This window comes from Mauremys reevesii, unplaced genomic scaffold (genome assembly GCF_016161935.1).
Source record: "Mauremys reevesii isolate NIE-2019 unplaced genomic scaffold, ASM1616193v1 Contig10, whole genome shotgun sequence".
NCBI lineage: Eukaryota > Metazoa > Chordata > Testudines > Geoemydidae > Mauremys > Mauremys reevesii.
Window position 1 is genome coordinate 947,860 of NW_024100716.1, and position 24,483 is coordinate 972,342.

A 24,483-nucleotide genomic window follows, 5' to 3' on the forward strand; every position below is an offset into this window, starting at 1 on the left:
AGAGCCCGAATCTGTCCCCCAGCCCAGGGAAATCAGCCCACCCACAGGGCAGCCAGCTCATGAGGGGACAGGAACGGAGCTATTGAGACACATGGAGGGAAAGAGCCCATCATGAGGGCAGGGGCAGGAGGAGCAGGGACCACAGGAGATGGACACAAAGCTTGTAGGTAGGATGTCAGCAGTTGGGTAGCCAGGGCCAAATCCTGACTTCAGTGGGTGTGGGGGGTTCTCAGTATTAGACACCACCATTAACAGACACCCACTCGCAGAGCACAATGACTGTAAGGGTCACATGATTACTCTGATGACTGAAACAAATCCCCCTTCTGGTACTAAACTGCCTGGTATGGACCTTGTGATTCCATTGGGCTGTGGATGCCATGAGGAGCCTGGCAGGGGGCATCCAGAAGGAAACAGACACTGAAAGCGGAAGGCCAAACCTCCCCAACGGGTGTGTCTTTCTCCCCCAGGGCTGAACATCAGAGAGGCAAGAGAGCTCTGGTGTCAGGACGGGCTCCAGGACCTTGAGCGCCTGGGGTATAGAAACCTGGCCAGGGTGAGAGAGGTAAGGACTCTCCGCCAGTGCATTGCAGCAGCTCAGGTGTGGAGCTGTCTCCCCCTGCAGTGAGTGTGTCCTGGACACAGGGCAAGAGTCTGCTACTTATTTCCAGCAGAGTATGTGAGGCTCATGGGAATGTCAGTGGGGTGAGGAGTGGCAATGAACCAGATCTAAAAGGCCCCTAACCTCTAGTGGGTGAGCTGCAGGAGCTATCGCTGCTGGGAGCAGTAGAGTGTCCTTTGTTGTCAGTGTGAACTGGGTTTCAAAGTGCGGAGACACATTTCCAGCATCTCATGACACCTGCCATGAATCCTGCTCCAGAAAAAGCTATTCGAGGCCTCAGTGCCTGCAGCCTCTTACTGAAGGGGGTTCCTTGGTCCATGGGACCCCAAAGGTTGGCTGCCCCAGGACACTTATCCACCTTGTGAGACACGAGAGGGATTTGGAGCCCGGTTCTGGACAATTGCAAGGGCTCTGGTGCTGTTGGTTTTAGGTGTTTGGAGAGATCTTCACGGAAGACCAAGGAAGAACTTTCCTCCAGGCGGCGCTTCTGGCCATACACGACCCCTAGCTCTGTGTCAGACAGGCTGGGCTGGTGCTCACATATTCCATTCTGGGGGAAGCCGGCCAGCTGATAGGGGACAAGGTAACCAAAGAGAGGTCACTTGGGAAGAGACCCCCAGGGCCTTTCACCTCCAGGCCATTGAAAATCACTCCCATCCCATCCCCATGCGCTGACCAGGGAGCAAGGAGAGGATGAACCCAGGCAGGTGCCATTGGTAGGTGCCAGCTTGTCCCCTGAGCAGCTCAAAGCAGTGCAGACCCAGCTCTCCAGCAAGGCTATATCCTAACAGGCATCACATCAACACGACACACAGCCATTGCTCATGCTAGGGGCTGCCAACTCCCCTAGCCACCTCTGTGAGCCTTTCCTCCCCCTCCGGGCCTCAGGCCAGTTCCTAGTGCTCAGGTATCATGTTATCCCAGCCACCACCTGCTCTGGGAGAACTGGAGAAGTCACTCAGCAGAGGCTGCTTACGTTCCCTATACACCAGAGCTACTGTCCATGGCATCACTTTAAGGACTGGGGGATCTCTTGGGGAAAGGTGTCCACTTCCTCTCATCCCACGGCACTACTGCCCAAAGCCTCCCAACCCCTCAGCTGGAGGGGGCGAGGGTGGCTGAGGGGATTCTGGGGAGCAGAGCTGGATTCCCGCTGGGTTGGGAGGTAGAACAGCTCTCACATGGGAGGACTGAGAGGAGTGGGGGCAGGAGTTCATTCCACAATGGTGGGAGAGGGGTTGGATATCACTAAAGAAGAGACAAGATTTTGCCTCGGGGATTGGGTGGGGGAATCCATCCCTCAGACATCGAGAGGGTTGGGGAGAAAATTTTGCTGGATCCCAGTGCCGTTAATATCCTTCGTTCTTGTGGGTGTCCAAGTCTCTGATTGATCCTTGTTCCCTTGCAGCGGGAGGACATTAAACCGAAGGTCATGGCCCAGCTATTTAACATCAGGTGCTTGCACCAGGTGCCCAAAGCACTGCAGGGGCTGTGCTCGTGGGACAGCCTTGAAGGGCCCCCCCTTCGCATGACCAGAAGCTCCCACTCCCTGCCGCAGGTACTGCTCTGTCTCACTGTGCCTGGGGGTGGGAAGGGCTGCGGGGAGCGGCCATACAGCCCACAGCACTGAGAGAAACTGAGGCTGAACACCGCACTCTCAACACCATGCGCCACTCTGACCGCTGGAGCTGAGGCCAGACCAGATACTGGTTCGGAAGAATCAGGCTGTCCGGGCTGTGGGGCTGGCCCAGAAATGAGACCATCTGCAGAACTAGAGGTGCAGGGGTGTCCTGACATGGAGCCCCTCCCCTGTCATCACTGCTCAGACTTCCCATGGCCTGTGTCACCCCTGACACCGTGAATGTCTGACTATCCCTCACCTGGGGCCCAATCCACCCACCTGGTATCTGAACCCTTCCCAGCCAGGAATGAAACTCCCCCCTAACACTCTGGGGCAGGGAGGGATCCTCCCCATCTGGCAGGTGGGCACTGAGACGTAGAGGAAGGGCTGTGGGCCTGGTCACACAATCCTGGGTGTAGATCTGGGAAGTGGACTGGGTCCCAGCCTAGAGCCTTTCCTCCAGGGGCATCTTCACTTTCTGTCTTTTATTCTCTCCTCCAGATAGGGGGTCTGTGAGTGTGAAATGAACAGGGAGGGTGATGGCATCCTGGCACATAGCCTGGATGAGAGCTCCCCTTGGCTTGGACTTCAGGGTCAGAGACATCTTTGTCATCCTACTATGCTTTTATTCCTAGGAAGGGAGTCCCAGGATGAGGGGTCTCTAGGGTTCCAGTAAGTCATCCTCGTTCCCGCCCGCATGTACCACCCTGCCCTGCCCTCCAGTTTCTTCGCTGTTGACTCTGGCTTGACTCTTGGCTCCAGTCTCTGGCTTTGACTTTGGCGTGACCCTTCTTGGCTCCAGATTTTGGTTATGAACCCTGGGTCAGTATTCTCCTTGCCTTTCTCTAGCCTCACTCCAGGCCCTATACCCACCCGATCCAGCATTGCCTCCTCCTCCTGATCTTCCCCAACCCCTCGGATTTTGACTACCCAGATTTGACCTTCGGCCTGTATCTGGACTTTGGCTTGGCATGGACTTGGCTGATCTTTGGTCTGACCACTCGGCTTCGACCTCTGGCCTGCACTTGGACACTGGCTCTGGTTCTGCCTGGACATACTCAACCATTCTTGACTCAGACACCCAGCAGTAGTATAAGGGCCCTACAATCAATCAACCCCACCCTATGATCCCTTAGTCCCTCCCATCTGTCATGGGAAGTCCTGCCCCATGGGAGTATTACTTCCAGGGTCAAGGCGGCCACATGACCAGAAGCAAGATGTGTCATGTGACCCTTCTAAGAACTCCTCCCACTGCCTTCTACCAATTAGGATGGGTGTTGCCCCGATGGGACCGCCCCCAAGAGATTTTGACCAATCAGGGCAAGTTCTGGGGCAGGGTGGCCCGTCCAGAAGTGGGCAGTATGACCGCCACTAAGAACCCCTCCCAAGGCAATCTGCCAATCAGAGTGCAGCACTATTACCCCAGAAGTCCCAGCGCCAGACAGAAGAGGCCATCTGTTACCAAGGACACGTGTTTTAGAAATTGTGCAAAGGCTGCTGAGAGGAAACATGGACTCCTTCATCACCCCCGTGAGAACTTCGGACTTTGTCATATCCTCAAGGGTCTTTGACCATCCGCAGAGAAAGCATTACATCACTGACAGTCCTGAGAAGGAGAAGGGAGCGACCGAGGGGAGCCCTTTGGCCCAGCCGTTGATGGATACACCAGAACCCAAACCCAAAACCCAACTGCTTGTGAGACACCCCGATGAGCATGGTGGCCTCTCTTTGTCCAGCCCCTTAGAGGGGGAATGCAATTGTGGCTTGGGGGAGTCACTGGCGGACAAGGTGAACACAGATAAATGAATGATTAAGAAGTGACGGTCGAGGTCATGAGACATTCCAATAGATCTCTGTTGGCTGCATTGCCCATGACGGAAGATGGTATGTTCAATTCTGCCATGGCATCCATAAATACATCCCATCTTTTAGGTACAAGTCTGCTAGGAACAGAGCGTGTCTGGGTGACAGCCCTGACTAAGTCGAGCATGTTAGAACCATTAACCACAGAGCCTTTGTACACAAAAGACCCTTTATCGTTCCATGAAGAGAGATTTTTATCCTGGCCCAGCTTATTTAGCAATACTAATGCATTTTTCTTATAACGTTTATTCACGTTGTCCAACACCTCCTGAGCAACAGAGTCTGAGGTCTTTGGAGTTTCTGGGGGTTTGGCAGTTACATTCTGTTCCTCTTCTGGTAGAAACAGACTTATTTTAATTTTATCCGCATTGCTCTGCTTATTGTACATTAGGTACCTTTGAAGCACGGTGCTGTAAAGTTTAGCCTTTTAGTATTCAGCTAAATCAGTTCTTTGAAGAACAGACTTCATTTCAGCATCCAGTAAGTGAGTTGCGGTCATTCATTAGGCCCCCTGAGGATACAGAGTTCACCAGTGTTCTGAACTAAGCGTGATATTTTTCCCAAATCTTTTCAGAATGCCATTCTTTTAGACCCCCGCTTGAGGATACAGCATCCATCAGTTTTCTGAATGAAGCATCAAACTCTTCCAAAATACTAGAAAAGGGAAGCTGTGATGAGCTTATGGTTTTGGGAGAATGGTTTGTCAGTCCTTGTTTTTTTATTCACAACCCCTAGAGCGCATGTTCCGGGTTTGTGAATGTGTGTGGTTCTGCGCACATTCAGAGCCTCTAGCTAAATTTTACTCTACATATTTCAGATATAATCTGAAACTGTTTCAAAACCATTTATTTGATTTTACCATAATCTGAAGCATTCTCAATTGGCATCTTATTGAATAAATCCAGAGCCGTACCAGTTGACTTGGCAACGAAAGTGGGTTTCTTTTGGTCCTCAGGAATCTGGTGAAGTACTCACAGCCTCTAACAGGTGATGACATATTCAGCAATGTCCCCTGTCTCGCTGTATGCAGGACACAAATGTTCCCATTTGTGGATTTGTGGAAAGGTGGGACTCACTGGAACATGGGGGCTTTGGTTCTGCTTTTCTAGCAAGTCCAGTTGGTACTTCCTCTCTCTTTCCTTCTCCATTTCTTCAGCTTGTAATTCCATGGCTCTTTGGTGTGCAGCTTCTTGTCTGGCATTCTCTGCCTCAGTTTCCAGTACTTTGAATTCCTTAAATCTGATGTGTTCTTTTCCCCTCTCTTCTGCACAGCTCCAGCTTCTTACTCATTTCACTTTCATTCATTTTCCTGTTTTTCTGTCCCTACTGCCTGTGCCCAAAATAAGCAAACAGAAAATAACCAACTGGTAACCTCTTTGACTGATTTCCAGCCACCTCACTTAAATCTCACTTAAAACCACCTCCAGTGTATGAAGTGCAAATCTCACTCAGAACAAAGGATTTACCATCAGTACCAAATTCTTTGTTATAACGTTTACCATTAGCAACAAACTTTGCATCATGAGAATCAACAATACCAGCAAATCTTTTATTACAGGTGTAGCAGGAAGAGAGTCTAAGACATAAGCCCTTGTATCAGAGGCCTGGTTTGAGGCCTGAGGCCTTGGCTAAAGTAGTAGTCAAAGCTTTACTGATATAAAGCAAAGATAAGCTGAGAGCAAGAGGCAGGACCTGCTCACAGAATCTGCCAAGAACAGGGCTGATATTGCAGAAATACACATTTCTCAGAAATGCCAGGCACAGAGTATTCATGCAAACACATCCCAATATCAAGTGGTACCAGAACATCCTGATATCAAGAATGGTACAAAAACATTCCCCAAGGATAACAGAAACACACTGACCCCTCGTAAAAGATAAGGTCAGGATAACAGTACGTAATAAGTATGTTTTAATCAAACCAACATGTACAAGGTGATGGTAATAACTAGCCACATCATGGGGCAGTAACTAGCTATGTCAGAGGCAGTATGTACCTTGTTTGTATCCGGGTATAGAAATGTATCTCAGAGGGAGTATCTTTTTCTGGCTTAGGAAGGAATGGAAAGTCCCGCCATTCACTGAGCTGGTCCATTGTTACAGACATACATGTATTAGCGGTCCGATAGTGTCTGTGGAATACTGCTTTTTCAACAATAAACCTGGCTAGGTGCCTTTGTCCCTTAATGGATCTTGTGGTCATTGGGCGGTTTGCTCGAGGTCTGTTGTGCCAGCTGTCTGCACAGGGCTGGGGCAGCACACAGAGGGAACACACAGACGCAGCCAAACACTGATCAACATCTAACCACACCAGTGACCCACGATCGCTGATCTGATAAGTAAGTGAGCTGTCCTCTGTAGGAATTGTGATCTAATACGACAGAAAACCATGGGCTAGGGAACTCCCTTATTCCCTCAATGGAAATCCCCGCAGAGTTTCATGAAATTTGATCCCACTGGATTGCCAGGAACCAGGGGTCCATATGAATTTTAAAAAGTGGGGAAACGTGGACAGATGTGTCATTCTGGAGGCAGTTCTCCTCCTCTTTTTGCCTGTGAGTGATGTGACCCCCCTGGAAGGACTGGCCAAACCCAGGAACATTTGCCAGGATTCCTTCAGCCAGAAAGAAGAGAGGAACCTTCATCCGCTCCCTCTATAAGGCTCCAGTCCCAGGCCCTAGGCAGCATCAGCAGCCTGGGTTCCCTGCCAAAGCACAAACCCCACAATGGGCCCACTTCCTCTCTCTGTGGTCATTTCCTTTGTCCCACAACTCTGTCTTGAGGATACAACCCTGGGAACAGGGTAGCACAGCCCATGAGATTTCCCAACTCAGTCTCCAAGGGTCAGTATGTCCTATTACACATCTTCCTAATGTCTTTTTTTTTCTCCTTTCAAAAGTAAATTATTGTATTTCTGTCTCTTTATATGACTCCTGCCCTGGCTGAATGCAGATGATTGGAAGCACCTTCACTCAACATTTCTATTTCCAATCTATCCTTCTACAGATGAAGTGACCCAAATGAATGCAGGATTTGTGGTAAAGGAAAGACATACATTTCTGTGAAATAGCGATATACTCTGTGTGTGTTCTGGTATTGATTTCACTGAGGGTTCATCCAGAGAATACTTCTGGCTTCTCCACTGGTCAGTTCTCAGCTCAGCATTAATTTTAAACTATATTTGTAGATTGTCGTGGAAATAAACATGCCACTGTGAGAACATGATCAGTTTTACTGGGGTTTCTAGTAACAACTCTATGATTTGTAACCTGTTGTAGCCTTATTGATTCAGTGGAAATCCAGATTCCTATTAACCCTCCTCTTGTCATTATTTTCTATAGAATTCATTTATTGTCCAAGCAGAAATATTCATCCTCTGCATTTATTGCTAATCGGGAAATCTTTTCAGAGTTTGTTTAATTTCAGGTGTGAATTACCCAGGAAGAATTTCTCATTTCCTCCCTGGATTCAGTGAAAGTTTCAATCTGAATTTGCTTCAGGAACAACCATGTTGCTCATCTCTGAATGTTTTCTACCTGGTTTCTCACATTTACCACCTCTCTGATGTGTAAACCCAGCCTGCTATCAAACAGCCAGCCATACCATACCCAGAGGTGGCCTTCCCTTGTCTCTTGGTTTGTTTAATCTCAGCCTCTCCCTGTGGTGAGCCCTGGAAACTGCACAATTCATCTGATAAGAAAAACTTTCACTAAGGGGAAGACTTTCAGAAAGGATTTAATAGGAAAAAGGCACAAAGTCAAGTTGAAGAAATTATTGGCCTAAAAAAGCAGGAAACTTCCACCCCCTCCAAACAATAGGAAATTATACAAAGAAAGCTTATCAACCCTTTCACACTCACTCTTGTATTTCCTGCAACTTCACAGAAATCCTATAAAAACACCTGTTTTGTGTATCAACCAGGAAGGGACTTTCTCTGAGCATCATTTCTGAGAGAAAGAGGCAAAGCATTTACATCATCACGGGGTTATTTTGTCCAATCAAATTGTTATGATATTGAACCCCCAGAGTCACCATGTCCGACATCATCATATCCTGTGTCTCCAGGAGGCAAGGACGAAGTTTCCTTCTTCATCCCAGAGACAACTTCACCCCTTAGCGAGTGCCGACTCCAACCTGAAAACACCAAGGGAGACACATACAGTCGGTGGATCCATTCTACGGTTATGTGCGGCTGCAGAGCAAGGTGGTTCTCAAACTTATTTGATTGTGGTCTCTTTCTTTGCATCTGTGGTAATTGACACCTCCCCTCCCCACCACACAAGTACATGTACCAATTGAAAAAACAACATGCAACACTCACTAAATAGGAAAAGCAGTAGGGCATTGAGACTAAAAGAGCCATTTAAGTATATAGCTCTCCAGCCACCCAGCTCAAAGGCAGCACTGCCGCCAGCAGCAGTGAGAAGTAAGAGCGGCAACACCAGACCATAACACCCTTACTTCTGCCCTGCTGCCGGTGGCAGTGCTGCCTTCAAAACTGGGCACCCGGACAGAGCCACCCCTCTCTGCTCTGGCTTCTCATGCTGCCCCAGAATATATTCTGTGCTGCCCAGTGTGAGAACCTCTGCTCCACAGTATGAATTGGGAATTGTTCCCCCTTCACTCTTGGGTCTATGACAAGTTCAAATCCATCATCTCTATGCGTAGTCTGGAAATTAAAACCTTTGGTTTCCAGATCAGGTAAAGTTGCCACGTGCCAGCTGTAGCTACCTGTCACTCCATGTACAAAACCTGAGCACTTACCAGCAAGGAGCGCTTAGTTGAGAACATCATAACTTTCACTCTACCCAGCAATGAACATTAGCACATGATTCTTATCAAGAACTAAGCAATGCACATTTCATCACCACTGCACTTCCTCTGCGGTGGCTGATGGTGTCTCTGCTCAGTACACAATGGAGAAGGGAGGGGAGATATTGGCCAAGGACAATGGGCAAAGCCCATCCCAGATTTTACAAGATGTGTCATGGGCTCTTTAACACTGGAGCAGCAGTAACAGGACTTTGGTGTATAGGATTCTGCCCAAAAGACACACGCACAGTGAACTGGTGGGAATCTAGCATATACAGGGTGTGACAGCAACACAAGGATTGGAACCTAGAGGCAGAAGGATCCTAGGCATCTTGCTGGTTTGACCATGAAGTACTGCACAGCAGGGACCCTGCTGTTTCTCTCCCCATGGCAGGCACTGAAGCCTCTGCTTTGAGGGAATGGAGAGATGAGAGAAGAAGAGTTTGTCTCACAGGCGTTGGGTTGGCCAGGGCTGTTCCCTTGCTGCGTACCCCACATTTCCAGCCCTCCCACTCTGCAGAGACACTGTGAAGTGCAAACAGTTCTCCACTCACCTGTCTCTGGATCCCTGTCATTCGCCCCAGTGTCTTCCTCATCATTCTGCCCCAATCCAAGGTCACCTTTAGAGTCAAACACTTCTCTGGCATCATCATAACCATCCCCTGGGACATCTCCAGGGAGGGTAGGGGTATCTGATGTGAAGTAATTAAGAGAATATTGACAGCAAAGGTAGAAATAAACTACAAGCTGCAGATGTCCCAGCCGTATTGGTCTCTGGGGATCTCTCAGCACTTCTACCCTTAGGGCGGTAAGAGGGTCCCTCCTCTGGAACCCTCAAACTGACAGGTTTTGCATATCACATTAATTTGATACATTTCAATAACTGATTGAGTGGATCCTAGAGCTACCAGATGACGAGGGGAAGGGGGAGTTCTGTAAAGAGGTGACTGGGATCTAGTCCAGAGGGATTGCTCCACAAGGCATTTGGTTACAATAATTACAAATGTAAATGACTTGGAATTGTCCAGAGTTTGTTCCTGGCTTCCTAAACTGGACATTATTTTTAAAATGTCTTTTCAATGTGTTCTCCTGATAAAGTTTACTCCATTAACTGCCATCAGTCTCCAACCTACTGACATCACTGGGAGCTGAGCCAGCTAATAAGAGTGGGACATGGGCCCTTAGGTGTAAAATCTCTGTCCCACCCACCCTGTATCACAACATGTCTGACACAGCTGTATATAAGCTGCCATAGCTGCATGCCAGGAAAGGCCAGCAGTGCGTTGTCTTTACAAATGGTGAGTAACCCTAGTGCTCATAGCAGTGAGGGTCACAGGGCACTGACCTGAGCCAAGTACCACATGGGCAGCTCCTGAGTGAACTGCTGCTTCCATCCCTGCAATGGACCTCTGTCATGACCTAGGACATCACATGCTACCCTACCCCTGTGCCTCCACACAGCTCTTGTAATGCACCTGGTCAGTGCCCCCAGTGTTACTCCAATAGACAATACTGGTGGGTGAACTTTATAGTTTTCTTAACAAACCACTATTGTCTCTACTGGGAATTACAGTTAGTTTTTCATTAGGGTGACGTTGCTTCCAGGAGGCGGATTCACTGCTCACCTCGGCCATCTGGAGTCTGGGGAATGTCGCTCAAGGCAGGCTCCTCCACGTCATCGTAATCCAACTGAGACTCCCCCGGGGAAGGGCCCTCTGGAACAGCAAACACCACACTCACCCCCTGGCACCAGCAGCCTCTCTTCAACACAGGTGGCCCTTATAACTACAGCTGTTTATCATGGCACATGAGAGAGGAAGTCGCAGGGGGCCCATGGTGAGAAGGGCAAAAGTCAGAGAACTACAGTGAAACAGGAGACCCAGAAATAACTAGGGGCCTCCAGAATCCAACAGCAGCTCTTGTATGTGTTTCAGTGGGAGCAGGATCTGGGCTTGTGCTGAGATAACAGGTTGGGACACGGGCGCTGCCAGGCCAGAGCTGGCCTGTGTGAATCCAGCTGATCTCTGCAGACAGGTTTGAATTTTCCTGTTACCCTGGGGAGGGGGAACCTCCCCTCTGCAGGAATTAAATCTCCCGCTGGGAGGTCACTGGCCTGATCCTTTGTGAGCTCCTGCTCTTCACTAGCCTCTCAGGCAGCCCAGGGCTCAGTTTGGCAGCGCTCCAGCTTCTCAGCAGAACTGGCTCATCTGCTCAGTGTCTCCTCCCCCAGCCACAGGATAAACTCCCAAAGGGCCCAAATTCATGGAGAGCAGCTCCTTCTCCCCTTGAGAGCAGCTGGGGTAAAAATGACATCCTATATATAATTAGAGATGAGGCCAGGAGAGGAAGCTCAGATCCAAGATTTTGCTTCAGCTTGTTATAGCGACAGGTGTTATCTGCAAAACTGTGATCCAGAGCTGGGATCAGAATCTGCAAATTTCCCCTCCCGCGAAGTTCTGGTGGGTTCGAATCAGTGAGTTGGGTTGAACAACACAGGACAATCTTCTCATCTCTCTCAGGGGGTGAGAGTCGAGACCTGCTGGGCACTGACCCTTCCACTCAAAGAGACTGACCCATCTCCTTTTGCTTCTCACCTGAGGAGGTCACTGGGAGCCACTCCCAGGGGTGTGTGCTCAGGAGATGGTCACGTATTCCCATCCTGAGATTCTGGCAGAAATCCTATTTAAGGGGATTAGACACGACCGTGTAAAATGGGAACCGTGTGAGGGGAAATGGCGGCGATTGCAGAAAGTGTGATAGAAATTCTGTTCTCTGCCGAGATTTGGGTCTCTCGGACTGAGTCTGCCCCTTCCCCATTACCTTCTTCTGATCCAGGATCGTTTTCCCCCTCACTGTCCCCGGTGTAATACTGCGGCTTCGTCACTGAGTCATCTGAATAGGAGACCGGAGAGATGAGAACCAGAAATTCATCACTATGAGAACAGCAGATCTGGGGGACTGGGAACACACCCGGGGCCAGGAGCAGGATTTCCAGTCTTAGTCTATTCCTTCTTCTGCAGGAGATGGTGACTCACAGTGACTCTGAGCGGTGAGAGGCTGACACAGACTCCCCAAGAGAAATCTCCATGTCACTCTGGTAAATGTGACTGAGGGGATGCTACAATCTGACCTAAAATATACTGGGGTGAGTGAAGGGCATGTCTCTGGCTGCTGGTCCAGGAAAGTTCCACAATGGTCCTGGCCTCCTCAGCCACAGAGGGGACTCCTCCTTCTTAAGTGTAAATACCTGCCTCCCCCATGAATCAGTTGATCAGCTCTCCGTGGTGTTTCCAGATTAGACCAAGATAGGCCCAGAGCAGAGTCTGTGATTCACAGTAACCATCTTGGCAGTGGTGCTGGGGGATGCCCTGAGCATGTTCCCAGAGGCCCACCACGGCACAGCCCTTGGGCAGGATGTTCCCATCAGACATTTTGACAAAATGGCAGAAAGGATAAAAGGGCCATGACTCAAAGTCATGAGCTCTCCTGAGCTGATCTCTCTGCTCCAGGGGCAGGAGGGAGCCGACCCAGCAGACCAGTGGCTGTGGTGGGAGGGGAACACAGAACGTCCCCTGCTCCAATGCTCCAGAGCAGTTTTCAAATGATAGTTTAACCTGGCCGCATACAGTCACTTTCCTGACCCCTCACTGGTTACACTCGAAGGCTGCAGAATGGGCAGATGGGACATTAATTGTCCCTAGAACAGGGACACCCAGTGTATGGTGGGAAGGAAGCCCATCTCCCTCAGTCTACATGAGTAACTGCTGGTCTCATCACAGACCCAGCTCCAACAGCTAGAGCTTGGCAAAAAAACCCAACAGTGTTTTGAGCTGAGCCAAAAAATGACCTTTTGGGGGGGAATTTTTCGCAAATGCAAAAGTAAAAAAAAAGTTTAATGTTGAATGAAACCATTTGGTGATCCTTTTGGACATTAGTTAACTTTTGTTTGATTGTTTGTTTGTTTGTTTTTATAGATAAAATTAAAGGAAATTTCTAATGGAAAAGTAATATAAAATTGAAAAAACAAAATGTTTTCTTTAGGAAGTGTTGAAATGAAATGAATTGTTCGGTGTGTATTTGGAACAATTGGGTGAAATTGCCAGGAATTTATTGAATCTGCATTTTTTCACCACAGCGCCAATGACAAGCTCATAGGGCTGAAGCTGCAGTGATTTAAGTCTGGGTCAAGGCATCAGATGGAACAGGCTTTAGAGAGCTGCTCCCTGTTAAGAGTGAGACCCACAGACCTGAGCGACTGAACATCTCCTGTTTCTCTCTCATCAGGTTATAATCAATCTCCTCATACACGGCCTCAGAGAAGGGATCCAAGGGTCTTCTGGAGCCTGAAAACAAAGGGCAGGGTTTGCATAGGGTCACTGAAACCAGAGATGGGAAACACTATGGGATCATCCAGCCCCTCCCCCCGGGGCCCAATGTGATCCTACAACACATTCCCAGTGCTGGAATTGAAATGAGCCAGGGGACAGGGTTTCCTTCCACAACAGCCCTTTGATGATGGTTCCCAGGGCTAGTTCGCTGTCAGGAAGCTTCCTCACATTCACCTTAAATGTTCCCTTTTTAATCTCATCCCATTATTCCGGGCTATTCCCCTTTGGAGCAGCTTAAATAATTCTTCCGCCACGCTGGTGTTTATCTGCAAAATGGTGATAACACTTTTTTTTCAGACTTTAAGGCCAGAAGGGACCATTAGAACATCTAGTCTGATCTCCTGCACAACACAGGCCACTGCATTTCACCCAGATACCCCTAGGTTTGAGCCCAAAGATGCACTTAGACTAAAGCATTTCAGTCCTCAGCAGAATAAGCTCGTGTGTCACAGGCAGAAAGCAGGAGCACAAAGGTACCACCAATGCCCAAGGCCCCTGCAATGGCAGGGAACTGACTAGGTGAGAGATGCCTAGATAATCCTGGCAGGTGATCCATGCTCCATGCTTCAGATGAAGATGATAATCCCCCAAGGTCCCTTTTTGCCAATCTGACCTGTGGGAAAATTCCTTCCTGATCCCAAATCTGACAATCGGTTTGACCCTAAGCATGTGAAAAAGACACACCTGCCAGATATCTTAGAAAGAGGTTTCTCTATAACACCTCAGAGCACTGGTCCAGCCCACCCAGTGTCACAGCTCCCTCTGTAGCTAATGTTTGATGCTTAAGAGGAGGGCAAGAAACAAAGCAAAGCAAAACAAAACACAAATAAGGGGTTTTCCCAGAATTCCTTCCTGACCTCAGCAGATAATTGGCTGAAGCCCTGAAGGATGAGATCTGATTATAGTCATTGGCTTACTGCAAAGTTGTGAATGTTACATATATGTTGATGACAATCCCATTCTCTATCTTCTTCCCAAGGAGCTGGTAGCTAATGTTTGTATAGTGTGTTATAGATGTAAAATCCCCTACAACTGCCAGCTTTCAGTACAATACAGTATAATGCTCCTTTCCAGCATTTCTCTTTCCTAAGATTGTCTTTTCTACTGGATCACTCTCTTCACACCTATTTACCACAGCTCAATTTTTATACACTTTTTTTCCTAACAGTATTTCCAATTTCTCTAAGTCCCTTTTCCATGATGTCTCTCCTCATGATATTCAGAACCCCTCCCCGTGATACTGCAACACCAGGCAGTATCTTTGGGAATCACTGTTATGACATTGCAGTCTATATGATTTTATAAAAATATGCTAATGGATGAATATAATGTAACTGGAATATGCTTCATGCAAAAGGTCTCTTGCAAGGTATCATTACAAAGCTTATTGTCTACTGAGTGTGATCATCCTGTTTGTATAAATGTGTCACTCTTGTATCTGAAACTAGAAATATGAAATATAACTCTGGAGGCCTATTGTAATTTTGCAAAGTGTGGGCCATTAATGGTGGTTTGGAATCTTAATGGCTCTCATTAACCAGGACAATTGATGGTAGATGGATCTATTTGCAGGCAAGCCTTCCTGTGAGTCAGGCTGGGAGGAATGAAGGCTTGGGATCTTACAGCGACATGTGATCATGTCACCTGAACTGGAATCCATCTTTAACCTGGTGCTTTTCCACTGGGGGGAACCCAGAGGGACAAAGGATTCCCACCTTATGCAAAAGATATATAAATGGGAGTCAGGGTTCCCGCCCCCTCCCCTAAACTCTAGGGTACAGATGTGGGGACCTGCATGAATGACCCTCTAAACTTATTTCTACAGCTTAGGTTAAAAACTTCCCCAAGGCACAAATTCCTTCCTTGCCCTTGGTATCGCTGCCACCAGCAAGTGATTTAAACAAACATTCAGGGAAGGTCACTTGGAGCCCTACCTCCCCCAGAATATCCCCCCAAGCCCCTACACCCCCTTTCCTGGGGAGGCTTGAGAATAATATCCTAACCTATTGGCTACAAAGTGAGCACAGATCACAACACCTGGGTCTTTAGGACACTAAAAAACAATCAGGTTCTTCAAAGAAGTTTATTTAAAAAACATAAAAGAATCACCTCTGTAAACTCAGGATGGAATATAACTTTACAGAGCAAAAAAAGGATTCAAAACACAGAGGATTTCCCCTCTAGGCAAAACTTTAAGGTTACAAAAACAGGGATAAACCTCCCTCTTAGCACAGGGAAAATTCACAAGCTAAAACAAAAGATATCAAATGCATTTCCTTGCTATTATTTACTATTTTTGTAATTTTAGATGCTTAGTTCAAATATGGCTTAGGGAGATGTATTTTCCCTGCCCTTGCACCTCCCTGACCGGGAGAGAACAAAGAGACATGAAACAAAAACCTTCCCCCACAGATTTGAAAGTATCTTCTCCCCTTATTGGTCCTTTGGGTCAGGTGCCAACCAAATTATCTGAGCTTCTTAACCCTATACAGGTAAAGGAGGGATTAACCCTTTACAGGGTAAGGAGGGATTTTAGGCTACCCTTAGCTGTATGTTTATGACAGTGGAAGAGAACTGAGTGATGAGCCATCATGAAGAATCCCCTAGCTACCACCTGAGCTGGAACAAGAGCTGTACTAGGGGAAAGAATTGTGCCCAGGCCTGGAAGGTGTCCGGTCTGAGGAAAAAACTTACTAAAGCATCTTTGAGAGTGAGATTATCTGTATTCAGTTTGATTAGACATAGATTTGCATGTTTTATTTTATATTGCTTGGTGACTTACTTTGTTCTGTCTGTTACTACTTGGAACCACTTAAATCCTACTTTCTGTATTTAATACAATCACTTTTTACTTATTAATTAACTCAGAGTGTGTGTTAATACCTGGGTGGCAAACAGCTGTGCATATCTCTCTCAGTGTTATAGAGGGCGAACAATTTATGAGGTTACCCTGTATAAGCTTTATACAGGGTAAAATGGATTTATTTGGGGTTTGGACCCACTGGGAGTTGGGCATCTGAGTGTTAAAGATGAGAACACTTCTGTGAGCTGTTTTCAGGTAAACCTGCAGCTGTCAGAGGACGTGATTCAGACCTGGTCTGGGTCTGCAGCGGGCTAGCGAATCTGGCTCAAACCAAGCAGGGTGCTGGAGTCCTAAGCTGCCAGGGCAGGAAGGCAGGGGCAGAAGTAGTCAGGGCACATCAGCTGGCAGCTTCCAGGGGGTTTCTGTGATCCAACCCATCACAACTGTATTAAAACTATGAATGGTTTATGTTCTACTGCATGTGGGAGGGTTACCACAGCACCTCGAGGAAGAAAAAACTGTGTGTGTGTGTGGTGTGCGGGGAGGGTGATTAAGGTGAATCACTGAGATTGTAACAACTCCAGAAAGGTAACAACATTCAGGGTGGTTTATACAGATCGGTTCAAACTGGATTACCAGAGACAAAGAAAGATTTCTGATGTGAAAGTCTGAGTTTAATCAGACTCAGGGCCTTCATTTTGATTCAGCAAATGGGCAGGGCCTTCTGTCAACGGGGATCCCAACACTGAATGGTTGGAGGGACGTTGGTCTACCAGGCTGCCCATGAGGAAGATGGGTGATTTCTGGTATGTTCAGCAAATGTGGAGGAATTTTTATTGTTTTAATGTTTTCTCTGTCATACTTTTATCCTACTAATATGGTGCCGTCTGCTGAGAGAGAGCTGGGTGGTAACTTGTAACTGCTGGCAATACACTTCTCATAGCCCTTGAGGAGAAATTACAGTATGGCCTGTAGGCAGATTGGTTTGCTAGGGGTATCATAGTGGAAGGCAGGGGACTGTGCAGCATTAAACACCCCTGGCCACAAGGACGTGGGACAGGGGGTTCCCACCCAGAGAGGGGTGATGGCTGGAGACCTGAATAGGCAATCTTGGAGTGGAGCACTGGAGGGTGGGGGGGATATAGATGCAACTTCTCTGAAACTGTGACACTCCTTAGCTAGTATCATGTCCAGACTTCATGGCTGGGCTGTTCCACTGCCAGACATTTAATGAAATATTAAATGAGGGAGGTGTTAGTCACCCTCGGCCACCCCACCCAGCCCAGTATCACCCCTCACTCTGACACCCTGCAGTCCCCCTGCTATTGCAGATGCATTTCACACAATGACACAAGTCAGGACCCACCTCTGCGCTGTGCCCTGGCACTTCGCACTTGCGCCCCCAGGATGATTAAGACCAGGCAGAGCAGGGCCCCTAGGATAATGCAGATGACCACGGGCACCGTGACTCTCCCACTGTCAGTCGGAGGGTGGCGCGAGGGAGCTGGATGGAAATGAACATGCAACAGGGAGAGATTATCCTGTGAGAGTCGCGGGGAGGGGGAGCAAGGAGCTCCCCAGTCAGTCATTGCAGGGCCCAGGACAGCATGGTAATAGGCTGGGACACAGTCTATGTGCCATGGGGGCAGCTCACAGGCTGCTGTTTAAATCATGGGCTCTGCTCTGTCATCTGGAGCCACCAGACAGTCATTGTCCTGCTGAGCAGGGCCTGCAGCTCCCACCCGGGTGTCATTTGCCCCTAGATGTTACAGGCCATGGAAAGGAGCTCCTTCCCTCAGGCTGCAGCTTGCAGCTCATCCGCTGTGACCCAGCACCAGGGAAATTTAACCCTTGGTGGGAGGAGGGGGATGTTTTACCTGGGATATTCAGAGAATCTGTCCTCTCTGTCAGACCTGCAAAGGGAAAGGGAGAAGAGTTGGAACCTGGAGCGAGGGGGAGGTGACGTGTTTGTTCCCAGGGGGAACCTCACCTCTGAGAGTCCCTGGTTGTCTCTGGCTGTCACCTCCACAAACTTCTTCACAGCAGCACAGGGCCTGTTTGTTAGTGATTTAGGGCCCAAGTCCCCTGTGCTCTGTGCAGCAATGAGGACTCTAGTAACAAACCAGCACACTGGGGCCTGTGATGGATGCAGGGGCTGTGTGGGCTGATGCCTGAGCCAGTCTGACCCCACAAAGGTCCCACCCCACAGCATCCATGATGCTCTGACACACAGGAGATGGGAGGGCCTGGTCTGGGACCAAGGGGGGGTGAGGGGAGGGGGGGGCTGATCCATCCTCTTCCCTGAAAATTACACCATGTAGCAGAAACATCTCCTGTCACTCACCTGAGCAATTCACGGCAGCATCTTCCTTATGACCACAGTTGCTCTCACCCCAGGGCTTGGCAGGACAGTCCCAGAGAGATGACTCTGTCCCTCGGCAATTCAATTTCTCCACCCAGATGGGACCAGTCCCCTCGCCAAATGCAGCCTTGTCCGGGGCAGATACAGCAGATCCACAGCCCAGTAGTTTACATACAACGTTAGCATCTGCCATGTCCCAGGAGTCATCACAAACTGTTCCCCAGGAGCCACGGTACCAAACCTCCACTCTCCCCGAGCATCTGTCCTCTCCTCCCACGACACGTAACTTCTCCTGGTCTGGAAATGCAGAAACCTCATGTTACTGGGACAGCTGGGAAAGTCTTTAGGGACCAAGGGTGAGACAGTGAGAAGCAGAGATACCTGTGCAGCTTAGAGAGTTCGGGCATTCAGGAAACAGGGTCTGAGTTGGTTTTGCTTTTTTTCCTATGAAGAGAAAAAGCCGAGGTGAATGCACTGGGTTGTGTGTGTGATGTGGGAGTAGAATTTATCTGTATTTTAAACCCCTAATTTCAGCACTGTATGAACTGAAATGTGAACTCGGGGTCATTTAATACCTAATTAATTTGCTATTCAGCTGTTACTCAGACACACAGCTGACACAGAGAGAGACTTGTGGGGGATTCCAGTCTTGACCCAAACTGCACAGCCTGGGCCCATCTCTGATTGTTCATCCCAAAAGGATTAATAACCCCAGAGCTGCCTAAAGATGGTTTCTAGGGAGAGGCTTTTCTTAGCTCTCACATTACCTTAGCGCACTGTGTAACACTGGTCTCTTTTATAATTAATTGATTAACTTCCAAGTTTGTTGTAAATCAGACAAATGCTTATTCCTATAAAAGACTGTGAAAATATGTTTGTATCTTTTGTTGAGAATTTACATCTGCCTACACTTAGATGTGAACAACAACACGTTCTATCCTAATTCTCAATTAATTCAACACATCGCATACATGTGTGTTTGCACGCGTGCATGCAAGTAGTTTCAGAATTACCAGTACAAGAAATATGGGTCTCGTCTGCTTGGTTATCACATGACTTTGGATTCCAGGGCTCTGACAGGCACTGCCAGAGGGAGCTGTGCTGCTCACTGCATGCAACGTGGTCCAGCCACCTGGAACCAGAACCTGCTCCATATTCAAAGTCGCTTGCAATCTGCCCTCCATCCCCACAGTTCAGCTGTTTGCAGACAATTCCTGCAGTGACTCCAGACATCCCATTGGAGCAAACACTGCCCCACGTCCCATTGTAGAAAACCTCCAGCCGCCCAGCACAGTCACTGTCGCTCACCAGCCTCAGATCTGTGAATTCTAGAAGGAAATGCACAAAAAGGGAATTTAAATCGTCTGATTCTGAAATGACCTGGGGTGTGAAGAGTGACTATCCTCTGCATCATTCTGCAGGAGCAACTGCTAGAGAACCACTCCAAGAATGAGAGACTCCTTTAGACACCACAGGGTCCCTAGAAATACAGTGGGCATCTCTGGAAGCCACCATTTACCAGCAGCTATTGTAATAGAATAAGGCCAGAGAGGATTGAGACATTGGCAGGCCAGATGCCAATGTCCAGCCCAGGCTGCAGGCATTAGCTGAGAACTGACAATCTCGTAACTGGAGACCATCTCCACCATCTCCACCTTCATGTATGTTAGTTTTGCTCAAAACAGGTATTAGTCTTGTAAGAATGTATTTAGCGTTTAGACTCTATGCAATGGTGGTTAGTTGCTGCAGGCATTAATCTCACTTGTAATGTCTGTGGTCCATGATACAAGAAAATATGTAAGTTTTACTTTATAAGTTTGAAAATGTTTACGCTGAACTTGTGAACTCAGGCACAGGAATCATCCCCCCATCCATCCTGAAGGACTATCAAAACCAGACGGGCCAACAAAGATCATCACAATTTAAAGGATTGGTTAATGGCCTTATAATACCCATGGAGCAGCATCTGCAGAAGGCCTCATCCCATCGCTTTGAAAGCTGGAAGAGGGAAATAAAAATAATAGATGTGAAGATTTTTCATCTTTTTGGCTATTTGAACTGTGACAGGGCTAGAGACACCAATCTGAACTCAGAGACCCCAAGGGGTTACCCCTGGGTCAGCGCTGAAGGACATTTGGAATTGACAGATCATTACAACTCTGTCACTCCTAGGATTTAAATGGTTACTCGTTTGTGTATAGATGATTGCTTGCTTTAACCTATAAAAAAAACCCTTTATTTCCTTTCCCTAGTTAATAAATGTGTATATAGTTTATTATAGGATTGGCTACAGGCATTGTCTTTGGTGTAAGATCCAGGATACCAACTGATCTGGGGTAAGAGACTGCTTTCTTGGGACTGGAAGCAACCTGAATGTGGTGTGATCTGTGGTGTAAGTGGCCAATTATTACTAAGTCCAGTTTGTGTGGGTGACAAGATAGACTGGAGACTCTAAGGGGACTGTCTGTGACTCCATGGTAAGATTGATGGAGTGATCCAGGAGTTCACATCTGCTATGGGCTTGGTGAAACCTAATTAGAGAACACATCACCAGTTTGGGGTGTTGGCCTGTTTCTCACCATCTGCCCTGAGGTGGGCACTCAGAGCCATGAGCCACTCCAGACAGTGTGACAGGGATCATGAGTTCAAATAGTCTGGCCTTCTGTAAAACACCTGCACAGAGCCCAATAACTTGAGTTTGACGTAAGCAGAGCTTCCAGAATGGCATCCAGTCTAGACAGGAAGACTTTAAGAGATGCAGAATGCACCGTTTCCCTGGTAGTTTGTTCCGATGGCTAATCACCATCATTGTTAAAAACCTGGGCCTTATTTCTGATGTGAATTTGTCTGGTTTCAGCTTCCAGCCATCAACTTTTGTTCTGCCTTTCTCCATTAGATTAAGGAGCCCTTTAGTAAGTGGTATGTTCTCCTCATGAAGGAACTTATGCCTGTAATCATGTCACCTCTTGATCATTTTGACAAGCTAAACAGATTCAGCATCTTAAATCTCTCACCGTAAGACTTTTATTCAAGCCCTCAGATCACTTTTGTGGCTCTTCTCTGCTCCCTCTCCAATTTTTGTGGACATCAGACCTGGACACAGTATTAGAGTATCTGTCTCACCATTGCCATATACAACAGTAAAATTTAGTCCCCACTCCTACTCACTACTCCTGTTTATACATCCAAGGTTCACATTAGCCCGTTTTGCCACACACGGCACTGGGAGCTCACGTTCAGTTATTTCTCCACTAGGACCCTACATCCTTTTCAGTCACTGCTTTCCATGATACAGTCTCCTTCAGACACCTGAGATGCAGCATTCTAACATTAGGAAAATCTTGCAATATCTCCAATACCTCTGGGTGGGAGCTGAGGACTTTCTAATGGTGACCCTGGTAGGTAGTTACACAAGGAAAAGAGAGGAAGAGACAGTCAGGGAAAGTGTCATTCTCAGTGATCTCCTTAAACATCTGTCCCCTCAATTAAATTGCCTGGTAACCAGTCTCACAAGAGCATTCACAGAACAGACCTGAGCAGAGAACTCCTGCATCCTCTTTGTGTCTGCAGTTGTGCTGGCCCCAGCCCCTGGAAGGACACGACCAGAGATCAGATTCGTTCCCAGAGCAGTTCACATCATCCAGCCAGATCTGCCCGGATCCTTCCCCATAATGAGGAGAGACAGTTGCATTGATGGCGTGTCCACATCCCAGTTGTTTGCAAACGACATTGGAGTCTGACAGATCCCAGGAATCATCACAGACTGTCCCCCAGCTGCCATTGTAATAAATCTCCACTCTCCCGGCACAGCGACCTGTCCCATTCACCAGTCTGATCCGCCTGCTCCCTGCAGGGATAGATCCCAGCTGTTAATATGTATTTTCCTACTGAACAGAAAATGTCTGTAAGATTTAGAAATGAATCACCTGAGCAGACAACACCGACGTCCTGAGCAATTCCTGCCTGGGCTGTCTCAGACCTGGAGTTGTCACAGTGAGTCAGACGAGTCTCATTTCCTGCACACTGGACCCTTCTCAGCCCCACAGGGCCTGTTCCTCGCTGAGACTTAGGGGGGTTATAGGTTTTATCAGCAACTCCGCACTGGAGCTGCCTGCACACCACACTGGCATCGTTCATGTCCCACTGGTCATCCAGCACTCTGCCCCACGCACCACTGAGGGAAATCTCGACTCTCCCATCACACCGGTTCTCTCCATTCAGCAGTCTGAGTGATTCAGAGCGACCTGGGCTCAGGAGAGATGGGAAACACACTGAATAACACTCCCTGTTGTACACTAGAAATAATACAGAGTGTGCATGAAATTATGGACTGTTTCTCAATAAGAAGATTATCACCCAATGATTGGAACATGTCACAGTGTTAAATGGAACAACCTCTGTCAGAAGAAACTTTCTCTTTTGAATCTCTAAGTGAAGGTGCTATAAGGATTGTAACATGGTGAGCTTGCCAGCAGGGCTTGCCAGCAGACCCTGTAAATGAGAGAACAAGGGCATTCCTGAAGTCTCTGTGTGAGGTGGTGGAATGGCTGCTGAGGTTTGTAGTGACTTTACCCAGGCTTAAATGCCTGGAAGACAGTGAATGGTGAATGCACAAGCACTTAGCAGGTGGCTCGTGAATGACTTAGGGAAGTTTGCCTTGAGGGAGTTGGGCCAATGGAAGAGCAGGGCTCATGGTGGTCAGGAACAGGTTATTGTTGGTAAATTCCCTTACTTCCCTCTGATCTTTGCTCAGTAGGTGGCAACTTTCTTGACTCACATTGCTCCAGTGCAGGAGCTCCCAGTGTGAGATAGTTCCTGGAACTGGTGGTTCTGACTGGAGCTGTCCCCTGACTTTAAATGGCTGCTTCATGGAGCAGCTGGTACGGGAACCCACAAGGGGAGAAACCCACTCTAGATTTAATCCTGAGTGGAGCGCAGGAGCTGGTCCAAGAGGTAACTATAGCAGGACCGCTTGGAAATAGTGACCATAATACAATGGCATTCAACATCCCTGTGGTGGGAAGAACACCTCAACTGCCCAACACTGTGGCATTTAATTTCAAAAGGGGGAACTATACAAAAATGAGGGGGTTAGTTAGACAAAAGTTAAAAGGTACAGTGACTAAAGTGAAATCCCTGCAAGTTGCATGGGCCCTTTTTAAAGACACCATAATAGAGGCCCAACTTCAATGTATACCCCAAATTAAGAAAAACAGTAAAAGAACTAAAAAAGAGCCACCGTGGCTTAACAACCATGTAAAAGAAGCAGTGAGAGATAAAAAGTCAAATCCTAGTGAGGCAAATAGAAAGGAGCACAAACACTGCCAACTTAAGTGCAAGAGTGTAATAAGAAAAGCCAAAGAGGTGTTTGAAGAACAGCTAGCCAAAAACTCTAAAGGTAATAACAAAATGTTTTTTAAGTACATCAGAAGCAGGAAGCCTGCTAAACAACCAGTGGGGCCCCTTGATGATCAAAATACAAAAGGAGCACTTAAAGATGATAAAGTCATTGCGGAGAAACTAAATGGATTCTTTGCTTCAGTCTTCACGGCTGAGGATGTTAGGGAGATTCCCAAACCTGAGCTGGCTTTTGTAGGTGACAAATCTGAGGAACTGTCACAGACTGAAGTGTCACTAGAGGAGGTTTTGGAATTAATTGATAAACTCAACATTAGCAAGTCACGGGGACCAGATGGCATTCACCCAAGAGTTCTGAAAGAACTCAAATGTGAAGTTGCGGAACTATTAACTAAGGTTTGTAATCTGTCCTTTAAATCGGCTTCGGTACCCAATTACTGGAAGTTAGCTAATGTAACGCCAATATTTAAAAAGGGCTCTAGGGGTGATCCCGGCAATTACAGACCGGTAAGTCTAACGTCGGTACCGGGCAAATTAGTTGAAACAATAGTAAAGAATAAAATTGTCAGACACATAGAAAAACATAAACTGTTAAGCAATAGTCAACATGGTTTCTGTAAAGGGAAATCGTGTCTTACTAATCTATTAGAGTTC

The 24,483-nt window shown here is 47.6% G+C and overlaps 1 protein-coding gene and 1 long non-coding RNA gene across 2 annotated transcripts in view; one reads left to right on the forward strand and one right to left on the reverse strand.

Annotated features, from left to right (window-relative positions):
• The window catches only part of LOC120392556 (antigen WC1.1-like), a 127,240-nt gene that overhangs the window by 81,721 nt on the left and 21,036 nt on the right, over nucleotides 1-24,483 (reverse strand). The window lies entirely within an intron of this gene.
• On the forward strand, nucleotides 1,182-8,298 carry LOC120392557. Its single transcript, XR_005591715.1, has 4 exons — nucleotides 1,182-1,205; nucleotides 2,031-2,180; nucleotides 7,059-7,144; nucleotides 7,518-8,298. It is a non-coding gene; the product is annotated as an uncharacterized LOC120392557 (long non-coding RNA).